The 22,719-nt window shown below is 41.9% G+C and overlaps 1 protein-coding gene across 9 annotated transcripts in view; it reads right to left on the reverse strand.

Annotated features, from left to right (window-relative positions):
• PCDH7 (protocadherin 7) overlaps positions 1 to 22,719 on the reverse strand; it is a 922,726-nt gene that overhangs the window by 127,641 nt on the left and 772,366 nt on the right. The window lies entirely within an intron of this gene.

The raw sequence follows: 22,719 nt of genomic DNA on the forward strand, positions 1-22,719 counted from the left end.
CTGCAGAGGAAAGGTATAATGCAGCCCATAAGGCCACATAATAAGTAATAGAGAGCTTTAGGTCTAAAATCGAGGCTTTAGTGTCTAAACCACAATTGAGACACCTTAGAAGGTCTGTATGAAATGGCTAAAGCCATGACTGTATCCCTAGATACTCTCAGACAATTTGGAATATTTCCAGAAGCCTGCCTGTCCTCCCTGCAGAAGGGATCTTGGACTGCTCATCCTGTCGTCATTGGTACACATTTCTTAAATGATACTGCTTGCTGAAGAGGCAATCCTGAAGGGAGCACTGAGTACCCTCAGATGCAGAATGGATGGATGGCAAGGTATCCCTGAAGGCCTCAGCACACAGCTGTTTACCCTTTAATGGATTTTCACAACTGAAGTCTAGAAGGTCCAGAAAGTGTATCTTTTACAGAACCAGATGCTTGACTAACTTGTAGCACACATTTTTTTGTATTAATTAGTAACAAATGTGGATAGAAATAACTGGGCAGACTGGATGGTTCAATGGTTCTTTTTGCCATCATCTACTATATTATACCATTACTAATGCAATGCTTATAGCTTACATATATCTGTAGCACTTCAGTGTGGTTAACAGACTACCTGGAGAAAGGGAGCAGCATATAGCATAAGTCAATAGCTTAAAACCCCTTTTAACAAAGATGTAATTGAATGCAATAAGGAAAAACACAACTTGTATTTTATGTTAAATCTTTTGTATTCTTTCTGGCAAGTCAGGAGGGAACATCAACTTAATTCATTTTAAAAAAAATACTAAAGTAATTAATGTTTAGGCCTATCCTGTAATTATCATACAAATAATACCCACAGCAATGAAGTATTTCTACTACTAGTAGTATACATTTCATATACACATTCAATATGCCAAATCACCATAAATTCATCAAAGAGAACTGGGCAGACTAGATGGACCATTCAGGCCTTTATCTACTTTCATTTACTATGTTACTATGTATCCATTAAAAAGCCCAAGGGCTCCTTTTACAAAGGTGCGCTAAGTTTTAGCGCACACTTAGCGTACACTAAAATGCCGCGCGTGCTAGCCGCTACCGCCTCCTTTTAAGCAGGCAGTAATTTTTTGGCTAGCGCACGCTAATCTTGTGCGTGCGCTAAAAACGCTAGTGCACCTTTGTAAAAGGAGCCCCAAGTCTCATGGGGTCAGTTTGTGATGGTCAGCGTTTTTGTAAGTGCTGACAGCCCAGGTATTCAATGCTATTACCTGCATAGAAGCTAGCACTGAATATCTGGGTGTTTTGGGGTGCCTGAAAGTTATCCATATACAGCCAATATTCAGTGTGTAGTTAGGACAGCATTATATGCAGTTCACTATGCAGAGACCAGCACTGAATATCTGTGGTGCCCAGCTCACTTCTAGGTCTGCCCTGACTCTCACTCACCCACCCAGCCCACCACCTGGACCTCACTGGCATTTATTGGATAACACTATCAGCAGCATTATGAGCTGGATTCAGTAGATGGTGCCCAAATTTTGACGGCAACAAACATAAATGCTGAGCACTATTCTAAAAATAGCACTGAGTTGGACAGTCAAACAGACAAGGCAAGGCAGGTGTCTTTTCAACCAATGATAAAGTTTTTATTTGAAACGGTGGTCCCAACATGGATCCCTGTTTCGGCATATAGGAAACACCTTTCTCAATGGAAACTATTCAAAAATATGTAACACATAAAAAAACCCATTTAAAATCATAATGCACATATCATGAGGCATATACTAAACTAAACTAAACCTTAAGTTTATATACCGCATCATCTCCACTGATGTGGAGCTCGGCACGGTTTACAAGAACTTAAAATATAGGAATATACATTGATAAAAGACAGCATTTAAACATATAGCAATATAAATCAAAGAAAATGGCATAAACATGCAAACTATATTGAAATAAAGTATGTTCCAAAATAAAACTTATAACCAAATCAATCAGCTGATGTCATAAGGCAGAAATGGATCAGGCAAGCATGGATAAAAATGGAACCAACAATTTAATTGACGAGATTCTCCTGAAGAAGCTCTGCGCAGAGTGAAACGGGGACGCTCTGTCGAGCCCTCAAATATCATCATTAAGTACAGCAAGCAGGTGGCATTGTTAGCTATACATAAAGCCAGACGAGGAAAACAAAAGCTAAGGGCTCCTTTTATCAAGCCGCGCTAGCGGTTTAACGCGCACTAAACCGCCAGCCGCACTAGCCGCTACCGCCTCCCTTGAGCAGGCGGTAGTTTTTAGGCCAGTGCGGGGGTTAATGTGTGATGAAAAGTCACGCACGTTAACCCCGCTAACACGGCTTGATAAAAGGAGCCCTACGTATAATTCCTAAACGGAAGGCTTGTTAATCCTCTAATAGACATCGAGGTTACTGTTCTGGATGATATATTAATTTAATTTATTGGAAACAAATAACATTTAATCTATTTAATGGAAATCAATATTAAATTAGAAAAATTTGTTATAAAAAAGTACAAAAAAGAAAGAAAACAAATAAAAAGAAAGGGGGATTTAAGGGACCAATGATAGCTTGCATTACAGCTATATTGACAAGACTAGTTCTATAGTCAAAATAACTGCAAGCACTTGAGGTCACCTTTTCCCTAAATATGGTATACTGTATATCAAATTGGTTACCAGGAGGAGTAATTCATTCATATACAGTCCATCAACTATTAAGAAGGTTGATTAGTCAGAGACAATATTTTGTGAGGGGGGTGATAAAATAAAGATGCCATACTTAAAACATGACTGGACAGTGTGCATAAATCAATAAAATGTGAGGTGTTCTTCTGTCTGCCTGTCTACTCTGAGTTGGATGCCATTTATAAAATAGCATTTAAGACCTGATTCTATAAAAGGCACCTAACTCCTAGGCACCACTCAGCGTGGTTATCAATCAACCACTAGGCTCCATTTACAGAATCATGCCTACCGGCACCTAACTTGACTTAGGGTTTTCCTGCCTTCATGTACAAAATAATTCTCAGCATGATTTTCTTTGCATGATGTGTCGTGTTTCTGACCATGCCTAGAGGCATGGCTAAATAGCCATCAAACCTTTATGAACACCTCTGTTCCCAGCAATATCTCTTTTTTTCAGTCAAAAAAATCAGTCTGATTTCCTGGGTAAAAGTCATTATTTCTCCACTCACATTCCTCAGATTATTCCAGTAACTCAGAGGGCTAATTGTCAGTCTCAAAACCAGCAAGACTCCAATTCTAGACTAGCCAATGCATCCTTCACACCTAAGCATCAGTAGTCTTTATGAAGGTCTACAACTAACATCTTCAGTTGCATTCTGAATAAAATTTGACTCACTAGCCTTATTTTAGGATATTGCTAGAAAAATTAATGAGATAAAATGAAAAGAAGCTGGCAGGGAGTGTGTGGTGCGGTGGTTAAAGCTACAACCTAAGCATTCTGAGTTTATGGGTTCAAACCCATACTGCTCCTTGTGACCCTGGGCAAGTCACTTAATCCCCCCATTGCCTCAGGTACAATAGATAGATTGTGAGCCCACCAGGACAGGCAGGGAAAAATGCTTGAGTGCCTAAATAAATTCATGCAAAACCATTTTGAGCTCCATGGGGAGAATGGTATAGAAAATTGAAGATATAAATATGGCCATCTGGGGTTACCCCACATGGCCATGGGAATGCAGAAGGTACAACACATGCTCACAGGGAATCTCTGCCTTTTGCCAGAAAGTCATTGAAACATATTCCAAGTTTTGGCACCATTGGATTCATCCTCATCATTGTGACTTGTGAGTCAACAGGTCTTGAGAGAATACCAGCTGTCAAGTATGCTGAATTGAAAAAGGTTTCATTCAGTCTAATGATTTGTACTGACTATCATATTCCCACACACAGTCTGAAACATATTTTAGCTCAAAAGACATGTGATTCTAATAATGTTTCAAATTTATATCAAAATAAAGGAATAATTATTCCAGTAAGTAAAATTCACTGCATGTGGAATATACTTCTTAGAGTCCCTTTTACAAAGCCACAGTAGTGATTTGCGGTTCAGCACATGTGATGAAGCCCATATAAATTGAATGAGATGAACTTTGTTGCATTTGCCACATGAAAACCACTACCATGGCTTTGTAAAAGGGGCCTTTAGTTTGGAAAGGAAAAAGAAAGAAGAAGGGAAAATGCAATAACAATTAAAGGGCTCCTTTTCACAAAGTCACGGTAGCAATTCTCCCATAGAAAATGCACCGAAGCCCTTAGGAATTGAATGAACTTGGGTGCCAGTGGTGTAGTAAGAGGGGTGCAAAAGGGGTGGTTTGTCCCAGGCACGGTCTTTCTCGGGGTGCCGGCAACCCTCCTCCTCTATGTCCTCCCTTCACACTTCTCCCCTTGCTGCACGAGTGCACCCGCGCCCATTCTCCCTACCTTTTTAAGTTAAGCACAAGCAGCGACAAACTTACCCATGTCGACTTCAGCACTTTCTCTGATGTCACTTCTGGGAGGAAGTGACATCAGAGAGAGCTCCGAAGCTGATGCGGCAACACGTTCATTGATGCTTGCACCAAAGTTAAAAAGTTACGGGTGAGGGGCATGGGCGCTTGCGTGTGGCAGGGTAGACAGCGAAGAGGGTAGGAGAGGGGCGCCACTGCCCTGGACACTGGTCACCTTCGCTAAACCACTGTTGGGTGCATTTGCCGTAGGAAAATTGCTAATGTGGTTTTGCAAAAAGGGCCAAAAATGTCCACCAGACTTCTGTAAAAATTTTTGAAAAAAGATGATAACACTTTCCATAGTGAGTGAAATGGTGTGGTGGCCACTTTGCAAGGTAATATATAAAAATCATGTCCACTATTCCTCCGTCTTGCATCCCTTTTAATCTGTCCCATTTTTTCCTTTCCACTACCATATCCAACTTTTCTCCCTCTCATCTTTCTCTTTTCCATGCATCTGTACCTCACTCATCTCCCTCCCTATGCCCAACAATTCTCTCTTTTCTTCTTTTTCCCATGTGTACCATCTCTCTTTACCTCTCATTCACACACCCGTGCCTAACAATTTTCCCTTTCTATTCCCTCCCCCACCTCAGCATTTCTTTCTATCCCTTCCTCTATATTATGGCCAAAGTTTTTTCCCCCTTCCTCCCTCCCTCCCTTGCTTGTACAAAGTTCATGCCCCCTCCCTCTCTTCTTCCATCCAAATGTTGCCCAAAGTTCATGTCTCTCCCATGTCTAATGTGCTCCTTCCTTTGTCCCAAGTTCATGCCCCCTCTCTCTCCTTTGTCCCAATGTGCTCGCTTGCTCACTCTCTCCCTTCTGTGGTCCAAATACTTGCGCCTCCTCCTATGAGTGTGTACCAGACAGAGCCTCCAGGTAGGCCATCTCCTTAGTGCCTTACTCGCTTCATCACAGGGCTGCGGGTGATGGTTCCTGCAGGCTGCACATGGCTAACCCAGAAGACTTCCCTCTGACATCACCTCTGATGTTGGAGGGAGGACATCTGGGTCGGCTGTAGGCGGCGTGCATGGACTGCTGCACTTGGCTTTGTGGATGAGCGAGTACTGGAATGGAGGACTGGAGAAGGGTGGATGTGGTCCTTCTACATAAAAGTGGAAGAAAGGAAGAAGTAGGGAAATACAGGCCAGCAAGTCTGACTTCTGTGGTAAATAAATTAATAGAAACACTTTTAAAACAGAGAATGGTTAAGTTTCTGGAATCCTGTGGATTACAGGCCTGGAAGCAACATGGATTCACTAGAGGTAGGTCTTGTTACATAAATCTGATCAATTTCTTTGACTGGGTGACCAGAGAATTTGTTAGAGGGAGTGCGCTAGATGTGGTGTATTTAGAGATTAGCAAAGTCTTTGACAGTGTTCACACAGACGTCTAATAAATAAACTGGATGCCCTTGGGATGGGTCCCAAAATGATGGGCTGGAAGGGACAGAGGGTAGTGATCAATGGAAATCGCTCTGAGGAAAGGGATGTTACCAGTGGTGTGACTCAAGGTTCTGTTCTTGGGCCTGTTCTTTTTAACATTTTTATAAACAATATTACTGCAGGGCTGTCAGGTAAGATTTGCCTCGTTGCGAATTATACCAAAATCTACAATAGAGTAGACACCCAGGATGGTGTGAATAGCATGAAGAAAGTCCTGTCAAAGCTTAAAGAATGGTCTGAAATTTGGCAGCTAAAATTTAATGCTAAGAAATGCAAGGTCATGCATTTTGGCTGCAAAAACATGAGGGAACAGTACAGTTTAGGGAGTGAAGAACTTAAGTGCACGACAGAAGAGTGGGATTCAGGTGTGATTGTATGTGATGATCTTAAGGTGGTCAAACAGGTTGAAAAGGTGACTGCAAAAGCTAGAAGGATGCTAGGGTGAATAGGGAGAGGTACTGGGGAGGTACGTGGGGGGCATGGGGGGATGATTTAAGGTACTGGAGGGTACGTGGAGAGTATGGGGATGATTTAAGGTACTGGGGGTACATGGGGGAATGGGGGATGATTTAAGGTACTGGGGGGGTATGGGACCTGCCTTCCTGCCTGCCTTCCAGTAGGCCACTAGGCCTGCCTGCCTGCCTGCCCTGTACCCTGCCCCTGCCTACCACTAGGCCACCAGAGGGGGGGAGGAGGGTACAGAGCCTGGCAGGTAAGGGGTCAGGGTGCAAAGCTTGGCAAGGAGTGTAGGGTTGGGTACAGAACCTGGCAGGGAGAATTTGGTTCAGAATGTTTTTTTTCTTGTTTTCCTTCTCTAAATCTAGGGTGCATCTTATGATCAGGTGCATCTTATGGAGCGAAAAATATGGTAAAAAGGATGGAGTGGGTAAGATGAAGGCTACTAAAATGGTGTGAGGTCTTCGTCATAAGGCGTATGGGGACAGACTTAAAGATCTAAATCTGTACACTTTGGAGGAAAGGCGGGAGAGGGGAGATATGATAGAGATGTTTAAATACCCACGTGATATAAATTTGCACAAATCGAGTCTCTTTCATTTGAAAGAAAGCTCTAGAATGAAAGGGCATAGGATGAAGTTAAGAGGTAATAGGCTGCGGAGTAATCTAAGGAAGTACTTTTTTACAGAAAGGGTGGTAAATTCAAGGAATAGTCTCCTGGTAGAGGTGGTGGAGACAGAGACTGTGTCTGATTTCAAGAAAGCCTGGGATAGTCACGTGGGATCTCATAGAGAGAGGAATATACAATGGTTACTGCGAATGGGCAGATTGGATGGGTCATTTGGCCTTTATCTGACATCATGTTTCTATGAGTACAGTTGAAGGGCAGGAAAAAGGAGCCGCTAGTGAGGTAACACTCTTGGGAGCCTCCTGAGGTGCCTCCATTCCTGTGGGATCCCTGTGATTTTGGGGGAACTCTGCAGGATCCACACAGGTTCCGCAGGATTCCCTTCGGCTCTATACCCATGCAGTTCTCCATTTCCCACTACAAAGACATTTAAAACTGCTTTGACACTTCACTGTTTCCTGCTTACCCACAGACTCATCCCTCTTCCTGTGAAACTATCACTGAAATGATTATATACTTTCCTTATATATACTGATATTTGTCAGATGGCTGCAGAGGGAAAGCTTCGGGGCAGCCACCAGCAGCTTGTGTAAATGGCTGTCACACTGGGGCTCCCCTGAAAAGGAAGATTTGGATTTTGAAAGGAGTCCAGAAAGGTGAGGGAAAGATATTGAATAAAATTGAATAAATAAATGTCTGGACTTTGAAGCCCTGAGAAGTGTGGGGCCCAGAGCAGCTGCCTTGTTTGCTTTCCCCTAACTCCAGGCCCTGGATATTGTCTTCAGTTTATTATAAAACTAAGGGGATCTTTTACTAAATGTTAGCTCATGCCATTGCCACAGGTCCCATTTTATTCCTATGGGCTCTGCAACAGCAAACATACACTAATCATTATTAAATACCCCCTTATTTTTTCTAATTTATCTATAAAGAACAGAAAAAGAAAAATACAGTACTGTATATTTGCTTAGTTTACAAGAATCATTGAAATATGACAAATGGGTTTACTCAGATGCTCTGCTTCCACTAAGGATAAGAAAATAATTTATCTAATGAAGTGTCATTGAACCCTACACTGAACTCCAGCCAATTCAGTGCTATATGGTGATTGATTATGTCAAAATTCAGTTACATTCAAAGGGATTAACTTACAAGGAGGGTAAAGAGAGACAGAGAGGACAGCAATGGAATGAATAATACAGCTCTGAATAATTTCCACATTTCTTCCAACTGAAGAAGAGATTAGAATTATTCATAAAAAGTTGACAATACTTTTGATGCTGCCTGTATCAGCAAAATGTTTTTATATTAAAAAAAAATAATAATAAATTAGTCTTCTTTTATTTATTGATTGACTGCTTTTTCATGAAGAAATTCACCCAAAGCGGTTTGCAATACATTGAATAGTAATCAGGTATTACTACTACTACTACTATTAAATCATTTCTATAGTGCTGAAAGGCATACACAGCACTGTACATTTATGTTTTTTATTCATATGTGATATACCACTTAAGCACATTACAGATCTAAGCAGTTACAATAAAATAAAGGTACTTAAGACTTCCCTATCTGTCTCGAAGACTCACAATCTAGCTAAAGTAACTGTGTAAACAATTATTAAGATAAAGAAAAAAAGATATAGCAAAATTCCAAGAATGGTGAGGGGAAAAAGAAACAATATTAAATCACAATAAAAGATAAATAGAACGGAAAGCAGAATGTAATGAAAAATTAAAATGATGCAAAATAAAAGTTCAGTTCAGTAGCAAGATGGGAGAGGAAGCAAGCCACAGGCGATCCCCTCAATGCCAATCTGTCGCCGTCCAAAGACAGCCTCAGGATCCCAACTGCAGGTGAACGGTGCACATCCATCTCCGGGCCTACAAAGTTGGGAGCCCATGCTCACCATTGTGCTGACATTGGAGCCTGACAACACAGCCAAATAGGCATGCAGTGCCCCAGACAGACAACATACAATAGGTACTTTTAAGTATTTTCCCTATCTGTCCTGGCAGGCTCATGATCTATCTGTGGTACCTGGGCTAATGGAGGGTGAGTGGCTTGCCTAAAGTGACAGAGAGCAGGCTCGGATTGAGCTCACAGCCTTGGGGGTGCTGAGGCAGCAGCTCTAACCACTAGGCCATTGCTTCTTAACCCACATTTGTTAGAGCATTTGGATGTGAGAAATATGAAGCGGGTATTTGGCTGGGTAGAACATATTCTTCCCTCAAAATCTCCCCCTCGCCCATACACAGTCATTGAACGTGAAACATATAGAAACATATATTGATTATCTCCTTCTTTGTTCTTTTTTTTTCATGAGACCCAATGAAAAATTATGACTCTTTTCCTTTTGAAGACAGAGACAATCAACTTCTTGCAAGTTGGCTTGCTAGTGATTAACTCAGGAAGGTAGAGTTTGACAGTGTAAATAACTGGTTATGCCTGAATCTGTATTTTAACTATATATGTGGAATGCTTTGCTGTTTAAATCTATTAAACTTCAGTAGAAGCTACAAGCTCTACAAGAAGTATCTTGTGAAGAATGGACTCATAATTATAAATACAGCACAGCCTGTGGCAGACTTTACTCAAAACCTGTGGCAGACTTCACTCAAAAGCTCAATGGTGTACCAAGGGTGGGGCAGTGAGGGTGATCCACCCTGGGTACAGCCATTAAGGAGGTACAAGGAGAAGCCACAGGGCCACAGTCTGATGTGCACAGCTGTTGACTCTGAAGGCCCCACCTCCTCTGGCATCAGCTTCTTGTTCCAGGACATGGGACTAGCACAGCTGACTGATGCATTTATTTCATGCACCTTCAACTGCCTGGAGGAGGATATGATCTGACCCCAGAGGACAACCAATGCAGGTACACCACTGGACAGACCTTTTTTTTTGTACAGTATATGCTTAGGTGTTCCTATGTAGGGCTGCCCTAGTAGTTCTCTAGGCACTTGCAAGCTTCAAGGTCTGCTTCCTTGTGGGTGAGATTGTGTGCCTGATATTATCCTTCTGTCTATGAAGATCCTCTGTTGTAGATAAGCAGCAATACTTTCTGTGAACAAATATAATAAAAATCAGCTACACTAGTGGCAAATCCCATACTTGCCAGTAGCACATTTATTGAAATATCTAGAATGGTCTACCCAGAGCAGCTAATTTTTAGACTGAAGGTTGGAGGGTTATCATTGTGGGTTATTGTTAAATCAGGTTATTTTACCACAAGGTCCTGGGACCTACCTCCTTACTGTACAGGGAATAATGCAATGTGAAAATGTGAACTGATGACCACAAGGCTGCTCTGCAAATTTCTTCCACTGCCACCAAGTAAAGGCAGGCAACTGACATCACTGCTCTTACTTGGTGAACTTTTCCTATGCCCTGAAGTTCCAGCTTTTCTTATCCCCTGAAGTTCCAGCCCAGCAGTATGAAGTCTGCCAGCCAGTTTGGTAGGATATGTTTGTATGGTAAGTCACCCACCCTTTTTAGCTCAAAATAAACTATTGTGTGGTTTTGCTATGAGAACACGTTCTCTCTGAAAGATTCTGCATCAGCTTGTTTGCAATCCTAAGTATGTTTCCATTAACAAGCATTTGATTTTGGGTAAAAGGTTATGAGAATTATGGACTGAATTAAGTGAAAAGCTGAACCTGCTAAGAATATGGGGTGTGAACAAAACATCTCTCTGTTGGAGAAGAGTTGGAGGTAAGGTGGACACACAACAAATATCTACAACTCACTCACTACCAGAGACAAATGTAAGAATAAAGGTTTCAAGAGTTGAGTAAGGAATGCATTCAGATCCCAAATCCAGCTTTGTGTTCCAGAGTCACTTTATTAATTTGGATATTAGTAGATGTTAGGGTCCCGTGGCAACAAGGGGGCATCCGTGGAAAATCAGGGGCGGGAAACTGCACGAAGACACCAGGAAATAATTTTTCACTGAAAGGGTGGTTGATCGCTGGAATAGTCTTCCACTTCAGGTTATTGAGGCCAGCAGCGTGCCTGATTTTAAGGCCAAATGGGATAGACACATGGGATCTATTCACAGAGAAAGGTAGGGGAGGGTCATTGGGGTGGGCAGACTAGTTGGGCCGTGACCCTTATCTGCCGTCTATTTCTATGTTTCTATGTTTCTAACCTTTTATTAATGAGTGTAGAGATATGATACACCACTATCATACTCAGATGGATATTCGCTGAAGAATTACTCAGTTCAGAGGCTAAGTGAAGAGATTAATAGAACAAACCTGGAGTGGATCTGATATCTTTTCTTGCACTCCAGTGAGAATTTTGCTTGGACCAGAATGAACTTGCAGAGCTATTGTTAGTAATTTGTAATTTTTCTTTAAAAACTAGCATAGTACCGGAAGACTGGAGGGTGGCCAATGTGATTTTGATTTTTAAAAAGGGTTTCAGAGGTGAACTGGGAAATTAAAGACCGGCAAGTCTGACGTCAGTACTAAGTAAAATGGTAGAGATTATTATACAGAACAACATGAAAGAACAAAAATGTAAACATGGATTAATGAGAGAGAGCCACATGGTTTAAATCAAGGGAAATTTTGCCTCACCAATCTACTACATTTCTTTGAAGGGGTGAATGAACATATGAATAAAGGTGAACCGGTTGATATTGTGTATTTGAATTATCAAAAAGCATTTGACAAACTACCTCATGAAAAACTTCTGAGGAAATTGGAAAGTCATTGGATAGGAGGTAATGTTCTTTTATGGACTGAGAACTGGTTGTTAATTTGTAAATTGGTGATTGTTATGTATCAGGTTTTTAAAAAAAATTACATCTACTGTCTTCATATTTTGCACAGTATTAGGGGACATATGTCACTGTTTCTGTGGTGTTGCATTGTATGCAGAGCCTTGCATCTTAGGGTTTAATTTTTTATATATTAGTACTTTTAGTTTGTGGTCCCGTATTTGCATAGGGGTTATCTGTGTTCTGCATGTGTGACCAAGGCCAGGTGTTCTGGTAGGAATGAATGTTGAGAAGCATACAGTGTGCTTTGTGTAGTTTGATTTTGTGGTTAACCATTATGTGTTGTTAATAAGATTATATTGTATGTATATATGAAAAATGAATGGAAAAAATTGTATTACAATTAGTACTATTATGGGATGGGGTCTGGGGCAGAGACTGGGCAGGGTCTGGGGTGGAGCTTTCAGCCCACCCCCAAACAAAAAGCGTTCCACTGCCTATGCCTACCGCCACCTACAATCATGATGCCATTTATAGAATTTGCCCCTTTGTGTAGATACATTTTGTATAGGGAGAGATTGAGAAGAATGATTAGACTTCTTTTCCTACATATACTTGAGGATAAGACACCCACCATTAGAAGTACTTTATATAATACACCTAGGACATTAAATAAATGACTACTTATATAAGAATCTTTTTTTTTTTTTAGAACTTTAAGCACAGTTTTGAAATTGGAATACAGTGGTAGAAAATCAATTCTGTCTAATCAAGTATGATTGTTGCAACACAGTTAGTTACTCAGAAAGCTGATTTTGTGATGGTTTGTTACAAAAGAAAAAAAACACCTTGACAGCTACAGTCAAATTAAAAGAGCACAGAGTTGGCACAAGTGTAGATTTAACAAGTTTGCTTTCAATATTCTCTCAATCAATACCAGTTAGTGTAAAATCATTTTTCTCTCATGTATTAGTTCAGTCAATTATATTATCCCGTCTCGATTATTGTACTGTTATCTACTTCAGTATCACAAAAACATGTTTTCATTGATTGCAACTGATTCAAAATACTGCTGCAAAATTGATCTTTGGGAAACATAAATTTGATCACATGACTCCATTGCTCCAGAGTCTCCATTGGCTCGCGGTTTATTTTAGAGTTCAATTCATATGTGCTTGTGTTGTTTTTAAAATCCTATATGGCATCTTTATTCCTCTCCTTCCTTTATCTTGGAATGTTTACAGATTTTCCTTTGCAATAGGTAATCAACAATTTAAATTATCTCTTCCTTCCAAGAAAGGGATAAAAGGAGCCAAGATTTTAACTCAATCTCTGATTTTTAAGCTTTCTCAACTCTGGAATGATCTTCCACTCAGTTGTGTTTTACATGGTCTTAAGTCACAAAAACCCACCTAAAGTCACCAGATAAAGCACTGCAAACACATAAAACAGACCCCCACACACTACCCCAGTGATCACCGACCCCCCTCACCCCCATAAAAATATTAATCACATCTTTAATATTCAGCCTCCAGACCATCATCACATGGCCGCCTGGCATAGGAAAGCCTAGTCGTCCAGCACAGAGGTGGCTTAAGTCGTCTTAGGGGTGAGTTAGGGACCCATAGAGAGGAGGACCCATGCCCATAAGCTCCTCTAATCACTGCATTGATATTTAAACATGTGCACTGCCCTATATACCTCAAAAACCCTTTTTACTGGCATATAAGTGGCTCCTGCAGCCATAAGAGCTATTGGGGTGGTAGATAAGTGGGTCTAGGGGATTTTGGAAGTGGTTTGGGAGGGCTCACCGTAACCTATGAGAGAGCTGTAGGGAGGAAAAGACATGACACCCTTTTTGTGAAGTTCACAGTAGTGCCCTGTAAGGTATCCCACTATTTAGGTGGCATGTCTAGGTATGCTGTCCATCACTTTGCAGACCCCTCCCATGTCCAACAGGGCTTGTTCTAGGCGTTTTGGACTTGGACGGAAAGTTGGACGAAAATGTGGTATAAATATGGCCGATTTAGGGGTTGGATGATCAGATTGGCAGGATGTATAATTAGACGATTTTCGAAACGAAAAAAAGTTGGACGTAATTTTTGAAAATGTGTCTTAAGCTGTTTTTTACTTTGGACGACTTGCAAGATGGACGCAAACAGACTTAGACATCCCTTTCGATTATGCCCCTCCACTTGTTTTATTCTGTATTTTAAATACTGGCTGTATGCATCCTTTGTTGTGAACCGCTTTGAACTTTTGGTATAGTGGTATACAAGAAATAAATTAGTAGTAGTAGTAGTAGTAAATCTGTTCCCATGTGTTATTTTTGTCATAGGGCTATAATGGGTCAAATAGTACAGTTTCCCAAGTTGGTCTTGGAGTACCCCCTGCCAGTGAGGTTTTTAGGATAGCCACAATAAATATACAAAAGATTGATTTGTATACATATCTCTTTCGTGCATATTCATTGTGGCTATCCTGAAAACCTGACTAGAAAGGGGACACTCCAGAACTGATTTGGGAAACATTGATGTAGGGTGTCCTCTGCCTTCAAACTGGGTCCATTGTATTTATATCATCCTGAATAAATAGTTAAGAATAGCCATACAGTTGGGTCTAAAATATGTTTTCTTTATTCCTGATCATCTAAGATCTTTTTTGGACCTTAAGGGGTTAACCAGTGGTGAGGATGAAAGCTCCAAAATGTGAAGACCGAGGGGTTTCAGCTGTATAATAGTCTTTACCTTAAATTCTATTGTTATAAATTAACTCTCTTTAATTTATATTTCTCTCTCTGATTTTGAATATTGTGGTCTAAGGAAGTTAGGGCTCCTTTTACGAAGGTGCGCTAAGCGTTTTAGCGCACGCACTGAATTAGCGAGTGCTATAGCGTGTGCTAGCCAAAAATCTACCACCTGCTCAAAAGGAGGTGGTAGTGGCTAGCGTGCGCAGAAATTTAGCGTGCGCTATTCTGCGCGTTAAGGCCTTAACGCGGCTTTGTAAAACGAGCCCTTAAATTCCAATGTTTTTTTCTTTTTTCTTCTTTATATTGTTTTCCGATTGGATGAGTTTAAGTTTAGATATGACTCTGAATTTCTCGAGCAAGTAGTTTTACTTGTAAATTTCTGATAAACTAATAATAATAAAGAAAAGAATAGCCATAATGGGTTAGACCAGTGGTCTCAAACTCAAACCCTTTTCAGGGCCACATTTTGGATTTGTAGGTACTTGGAGGGCCTCAGAAAAAAATAGTTAATGTCTTATTAAAGAAATGACAATTTTGCATGAGGTAAAACTCTATAGTTTATAAATCTTTCCTTTTAGCTAAGTCTTAATAATAATATTGTAATTTATAGCTAAAGAGACATATGATCAAGAAACTGTTTTATTTCATTTTTATGATTATGATAAACATACCGAGGGCCTAAAATGGTACCTGGCGGGCCGCGAGTTTGCAACCACTGGGTTAGACCAATGTCTAGCTCACTCTAAAAAGGCTCACAAAGATCATCTGCTGCCTTACTAGCAAAGTATTTTAGTGCTTGACTACTTTGACTAAAACTTGTCATTTGCATGTTAATAAAAGATTTTAAATTCCATGGACCGCATCTGAACAGCACTCAATTTAACACCATGAAGTCAACAACACACACATACTGAGAAAAGTGAGAAACATTTCACTTTCCAGAACTTGAAGTCTAATAAGATTTATTTCCAGACAATATTATTTTCCTGTATACAATTTGTTGAACTACAGGAGAGAGAAGGAGTAACTAAAAAAAAAAAAAAAAAGCTGAAAATATTAATCATAGTGTTATGAAGCTCAGCAATTCTAGTTTTTACTTATATAGATTAACACAGAAGGACTTGTTCATGACTTGGGGCAGAAGCTAAATGCAGAATCCCTATGGTTTTACTTCAGAAATTTCTCTAACATTAGTGAATTCCTCATTATTACTATCTGATTTTGATTTATAAATATATAAATTGGGGTGTGTGTGGTGCATTGGTTAGAGCTACAACCTCAGTACCCTGAGGTTGTGGGTTCAAATCTCTCACTGCTCCTTATGACCCTGGGCAAATCACTTAATCCCCTCATTGCCCCATGTACACTAGATAGATTTTGAGCCCACTGGGACAGATAGGGAAATATGATAAAGTACTTGAATGTAAACCACTTAGGGCTCCTTTTACGAAGGTGCACTAGTGCTTTTAGTACGCGCTACAATGTCGCGTGCGCCAACCCCGCGCTACATGGAAAATACTAATGTCAGCTCTATGGAGGCATTAGCGTGTAGCGTATACTAAAACCACTAGCGCACCTTCGTAAAAGGAGCCCTTAGGATATAAGTGGTATATAAATAATAAAATACATAATTAACTACTACTACTATTAATTATTTCTAGAGCACTACCAGATGTACGCAGCACTGTACAGAGTCACGATGGAGACAGTCCCTGCTCAAAAGAGCTTACAATCTAAACAGACAAGATAGACAAACAGGATGTGGGGGGTCGTTAATCTGCTGGCTGGGGTGGTAAGCAGCGGGCAGTAAGGTTGTGGATTGAAGGCTATATCAAAAAGGTTGCCTTGCAGTCTGCTTTTAAACAAGGGAAGGGATGGGGCCATTATGGACGAACTCAGGTAGTTTATTCCAGGTATACACAGGGCAGGATTAACCAATAGGCCAAGTAAGCACGTGCCTAGGGCCCGAAATGGTCAGGGGGGTCCAATGAAGGAAGGCATCAACATTGTTTTTTCCAAACAGCGATGGGCCCCTCCAGCATCGATCGGCAATAGCCCCCCCCTCCCCCGATCAATGGAAAGTAAGACAAGAAAGCAACGGAGGCAAGAAAGGCAATGGGAATTGTAATTGTGCAAGCGGTGCTGCTTGCCCAAAGCTTTCCTCTGACGCAGCTTCCTGTTTCCGCCTGGTGCATGGTGGTGTGGGGCGGGGCAGGGGTCCAGTGTACTTGGGTGCCTAGGGGTTCTCGACAAATTAATCCTGCCCTGGGTATATAGCGAGCTAGGTGAAAGGAACAAAGCATAGAATTGATAGTGGAGGAGAAGGGTACAGATAAAAACAGCTTATCTGAGGAATGGAGAGGCATAAAAGGGGAGGAATCGAGGGGCTGTGGCATGAACACACTTGTATGTTAGTACTAGGAGTTTGAACTGTATGCGGAAGTGGATAGGGAGCCAGTGAAGTGATTTGAGGCGAGGGGTTAAGGTGAGCGTAGTGAGGTTGGCAGTAGATAAATTGTGCAGCTGAGTTTTTCACTGATTGCAGGGTGCAGAGGCAGTTCAGACGGAGACCTGTTAGAAGTAAATTGCAGAAGCCTAAGTTTTAAGGTTATGAGAGTGTGGACAAGGGTCCGGGTAGTATGCTCTGAGATTGAGGGGCACATTTTGGTGTAGTTGTGATAGAAGTGACAGGCTTTAGCAGTCTGTTGGGTGTGCGTAGAAAATGAGAGGTCAGAATTGGAGACAATTCCAAGGTTTTGAGCAGAGGAGACTGGAATGCTAATAGTATTATTTACAGAGATGGAGAATGGAGGGAGAAGATCAGAGAGTTTAGGAGGAAAGAGGAGAAGCTCAGTCTTGGGCATGTTTAGTTTCAGATGGTGTCATGACATCCATGCAGCAATGTTAGACTACCGTATTTTCACGCAGATAATGCGCACCCGTGTAAAATGCGCACACGGGTATAGCGCGCAGAAACCACAATTTTATGTACAAAAACTTTTATATACCGCGCTCACGGGTATACCGCGCATGCAGCCCGACTGTCCTTTCACCCGCCCCGACTCTCCTCTGGCCACCCCGACTCTCCTTTCGCCCTCCCCGACTCTCCGTGCACTGTTCCGACTATCCGTTCACCCTCCCTGACTTTCCGTGCACTGCCCCGCCTCTCCGTGCGCTGTCCCGACTCTCCGTTCACCCTCCCTGACTTTCCGTGCACTGCCCTGAGGCACATGGTCGGGTTGGGCCCATGTGCCTCAGGCCGCGCCCCCAGGTGGGACCTAAGGCTCCAGGGCCTATTCTGATTGGCCCACGCGCCTTAGGCCCCACCAGTAGGCGGAGCTTTGGGACGGATGGGCCAATCCGGCCTCATTCCGTCGTTGGCTGCCTGCCGGACAGGCGGGTTTGGCTCCCGTCTGTCCGGCCAACTACCAAAGGTACGGGGAAGTGGGGTGGGGGTGTCATGGGGGTCGGCCAGGGGGGTCGCGGGTCGGCTGGGGGGGCAGTCGGAGGTTCTTGGGGGGGGCGGTCGTTGGAGGGAGGGGGGTTTGCGTCGAGGGCAGGAGGGCCTGGGATCCCTCCTGTCCGTAATGTAGTGCGGGGTGGGGGTAGGGGGTCGCCGTGGCCAGGAGGGTTTGGGCTCCCTCCTGGCCTGATATTGTTGGGGATTTGGGGAGTCGGCCGGGCAAGAGGGCTTGGGCTCCCTCTTGCTCCGATCGTGGATGCGGGTGCGGGTGGGAGCGCGTGCGAGCGGTCGTTCGGGGTGGGGGTGCGAGCGGTCCTGCTGGGGGGGGTGAATCGGGCGTCGGGCGGGGTGGGAACTATGTAAAAAAAATTTTGTATAACGCGCGAGTGGTATGCGCGGTAGGTAAAAATGTGTATAACGCGCGCGTTATATGCGTGAAAATACGGTAACAGGCTGAGACTTTTTCTTGGAATTTAGGTGAAAGTTTGGGTATAGAGAGTAGATCTGGGCGTCATCGGCATATAGGTGATACTGGAAACCTTGGGAGGAGATCAGGGCACCGAGGGAAGAGGTGTAGAGAGAAAAGAAGAGGTCCTAACACAGAGCCCCGGGGTATGCCAACTGCTAGTGGGATAGCCGCAGAGGTGGACCCACCAATGCACACAGTAAAGGTGCGATGGGAGAGGTAGGAGGCAAACCAGGAGAGGACAGATTTGCAGACTCCAAGCGAGGACAGCATATCAAGGAGAAAAGCAGTGATTAACAGTATCAAAGGCAGCAGACAAATCAAGAAGGATGAGGATTGAGTAAAGGTCCTGAGATCTGGCCAGGAACAGGTCACCGCAGACTTAGGTGAGAGAAGTCTTTGTGGAGTGTAGGGGGCAAAAGCCTGGCCGTAGAGGATTAAGAGTCTGTCAAGATGAAAGGAAGTCAAATCAGCAATGGAGGATGGCAGAAGAAGGAGGAGCTAGATAGAGATTCTATGCACTGAGTTTGAGGCCACTTCATCCTCCTAGTTTATCCCTTACTTGGGAAAAGTTATGAGATGGGTTTGGTTGGTGTATGATCAGCTCATATAATACATTAGTAATGTTCGGAAATTCAAGTATATTAAGCTTGTGACACTATGGGCTCCTTTTACAAAGGTGCGCTAGCGTTTTTAGCGCACGCACTAGATTAGCGCACGCTCGCTGAAAAATTACTGCCTGCTTAAAAGGAGGTGGTAGCGGCTAGCGCACAGGGCATTTTAGCACACGCTAAGGGCGCACTAAAACCGCTAGTGCACCTTTGTAAAAGGAGCCCTTTATGTGCAATAATAGTGATTTGAATGATAATAATTATTCCAAAAGAATCCCCTCCTTTTTGCAGAAGAAGAAGGAAGACAGGGCAATAGTTGGATGGGCAGCTGGGGGTCAATTGTCCATGCACACGCTTGTCTGTGCACACAATTGTCCGTGTGCACACTCATTCCTGCACATAATTGTCAGGGCACATTTGTCAGAGCGCAATTGTCCTGCGCTCGTTTGACAGGTCACCTAAATTATATTGAAGGTTTACCCTAATGGTCTGCTCTAATTTGTTGCTGACCTAACAGTTTGACAACTACTGTATACAGTAATACTGTGTACTGAATTGTCTCCAGTGGTCCATTATGTTTCTCATTCTTGATACGTTGATTGGCTAGTCCGCAGTTGCAGGGTGCACAGGGGCTAAAATTTCAACTCCGTCTTCTGTAATCCCTTGGCTACCTTTGGTGACACTAAAAAGTAAACGGCGCCATTGTCAAATCTGTGCCTGGCATGAAATGCAATACATTGGACAATAAAACATTGCTTTGCAATTGATTTTCACTTTTGACCATATACATTTTGATTTGGATAATCGATGCACTTTCTTGTTGGAAGCTATGCACAATATTTCTCAGCTGCTGGTATTACAGAATCCCATTAAAATTCAGCTGCATGGACATTTTACAATTTATCTGAAGTGCTGTCTGCTTCAGAGTATATTAACACCATGCATTTTTCTGCTTTTCAGTGAGGATACTGTTTTTCCTGCTGTCTGTTACGGCCTCTTCTACCTGAGAATGGGCTCTGAATTATCTTTGCTTCTGTCAGAGTCCATTTGTCAATCTGACAGTCAAGTCTCTAAAAGCAAATAACAGAAAGAAGGACTTCTACACTTTTGGTTTGTTGGCTGTAGCGGTTGCCTCACAAAATAAAAGGCAGGCTGAATGGCAACTATAATATTTCTCACAAACCCTTCAGAGCAGTGAGGACTGGTGTGGGTGTGGGAATGCAAAATGTTATTTATGAAGCCCATTTTTGTATCGTCATTTTAAACTCACACAAAGTTTTAATTTAGAGGATATTACTCCAGGGCAGTATTGGTATATACCGGGAGGAAATGTTCCGGCATCCTATTTCAGAACTGCAAATGGCTCTTTATAGTGCTGTTTCTCTCAATATTTACCTCTATTCAATTATCAAAAATGATAATGATGACAATAATAATTGTAACATCTCACTGATTATTTTGGAGGGATTGTAATTTAGACATCACGTCTTTACAAATATACTGTATATCCATCCATTGCAAAATGTTGCACTTTGTATCTACCTGTTCACATACATACACATATAACCAGCTACTCTATTTGAATTTCTATTACACCCGCTGAACACAATGCCCTTGAAAACATCCCCCATACAATTCACACCATTAATGGAGCAGAACGTTCTGCAGTGGCTCCTAATTTAAAAAGAAAAGCATTCAAGGTATTGGCACTTGCCAGATCAATGAATGCTGCTAACATCCCACAACATGTTTGAAAAGCATTAATCGTCAGGTGTCTATCCAAATACTTGAGGCCATTTTGCTTAAATGAAATAGCTTAAATATTACATTACTGAATGTTTGTTTGTTTGTTTTTTTCTATCCAGATCAATAATTCAACCAGCTCGCTAAATGAATGCAGAGTAATGTTGGACCCTTTTGAATCAGTGTTCATTCGCCAAGAGTCCTGACTTCAAATGCTCTAAATTTATAATTTATATATTTATGCTCTGTTAAAATCTGTCTGAGGCACTATTGTTGCCTTCTTCCTGAGAGTGTGGTGCGGTGGTTAAAGCTACAGCCTCGGCACCCGGAGGTTGTGGGTTCAAACCGCCACTGCTCCTTGTGACCTTAGGAAAGTCACTTAATCCCGCCATTGCCCCAGATAGATTGTGAGCCTGCTAGGACAGACAGGGAAAAATGCTTGAGTGCCTGAACAGTGGCGTACCTAGGGTATGTGGCACCCGGGGCCCATCATTTTTTGACACCCCCCCATGTAAAAAAATATTTTTTGTAATGACCATGAAATGGAATAAATGGTCAGAATAGAAACAGGCAGTGAAAATTTTCTTATATTCCAAACATAACATAACATAAATTATGTCTGAATTGTCATGACATCAGAAGTACATATGGAGTAGTTGCAGGTGATGCTTGGGACAGTTCTGATTGTGTTAGTTCGGTTTTATGTGTTTTTTGAATAGAAGGGTTTTTATTTCTTTTTGAAGGTTTTGCAGTCTGTGGTCGATGTCAATTGGTTGTAGAGTTGGGGGTCAAGTGTTGCAGCTGGAATGGCTAGGAGGTTGTCGAACTGTTTTTTTCTTTTGACGTTATTGGTTGGAGGGTGTGTGAATGGAGCTTGAGTTCTCCTATGTCTGTTTGAAGTGGATTGAATTATTTAGCTGAAGAAATTAGTTACCCCCTCATCCCACACACATTAATTCTCTTCCATTTTTGTTCCAATTATAAAAAACACTGATAAGTTCCCAGAAGAAAAATACATTAAAATAAGAAGTGAAAACAAAGGCCCCTACAGATGAGAACATAACATAAGAATAGCCTAACTGGGTCAGACCAATGGTCCATCATGCCCAGTAGCCCATTCTCATGGTAGCCAATCCAGGACACTAATACCTGGTCAAAACCCAAAGAGTAGCAACATTCCATGCTACCGATCCAGGGCAAGCAGACACTTCCCCCATGTCTTAATAACAGATTATGGACTTTTCCTCCAGGAATTTGTCCAAATCTTTCTTAAAACCAGCTACACTATCTGCTTTTACCATAACTTCTGGCCACTTCATTTTTAAGTTTAGATCTTTCCTTTCAAACAGAGACCTTGCTAGATGTCAAATACAGCACAAGGTAACTTCACATGGACTTAGCTGTGCAGGAAATGTGAATCTCCTCATACACCCACCATATAGTGCAAAAATGTGCAAAGGTCTGTTTTTTTCTTTCGATCACTACATAGCCTAATGCCACACAAGCAGCGCTGTTACAAACATATTCTGTAGGTCAATGCTAAGGATAACAAAGTTTCCTTCCTTGGACCAGAAGGAGATACTGATAAACCACTGGAAGAGATTACATTACATTACATTACATTAGTGATTTCTATTCCGCTTGTGCCTTGCGGTTCTAAGCGGATTACAAGTTAGAAGACTGGACATTTCCAGTAGCATTGCAGTACATATAATCAAGAATGCGTTAAGTTACAATTGTTGTTCTGGACTTTTCCAGGATAAGTTGGTAGTAGATAGTAGGTAGTGATAGGTTGTTTAGACGAATAGAGATAATATTGTCCGGATTCTGTTGTTTAGACGAGTAGAGATAATACTGTCCGGATTAGGGTGTTGCTGGTGGTGGTGTTTGGGTAGTCATGAGAGTATTTTCTAATACTTTTGTGA

The sequence above is a fragment of the Geotrypetes seraphini genome, chromosome 1 (assembly GCF_902459505.1).
Source record: "Geotrypetes seraphini chromosome 1, aGeoSer1.1, whole genome shotgun sequence".
In the NCBI taxonomy this organism is placed as follows: Eukaryota; Metazoa; Chordata; class Amphibia; order Gymnophiona; family Dermophiidae; genus Geotrypetes; species Geotrypetes seraphini.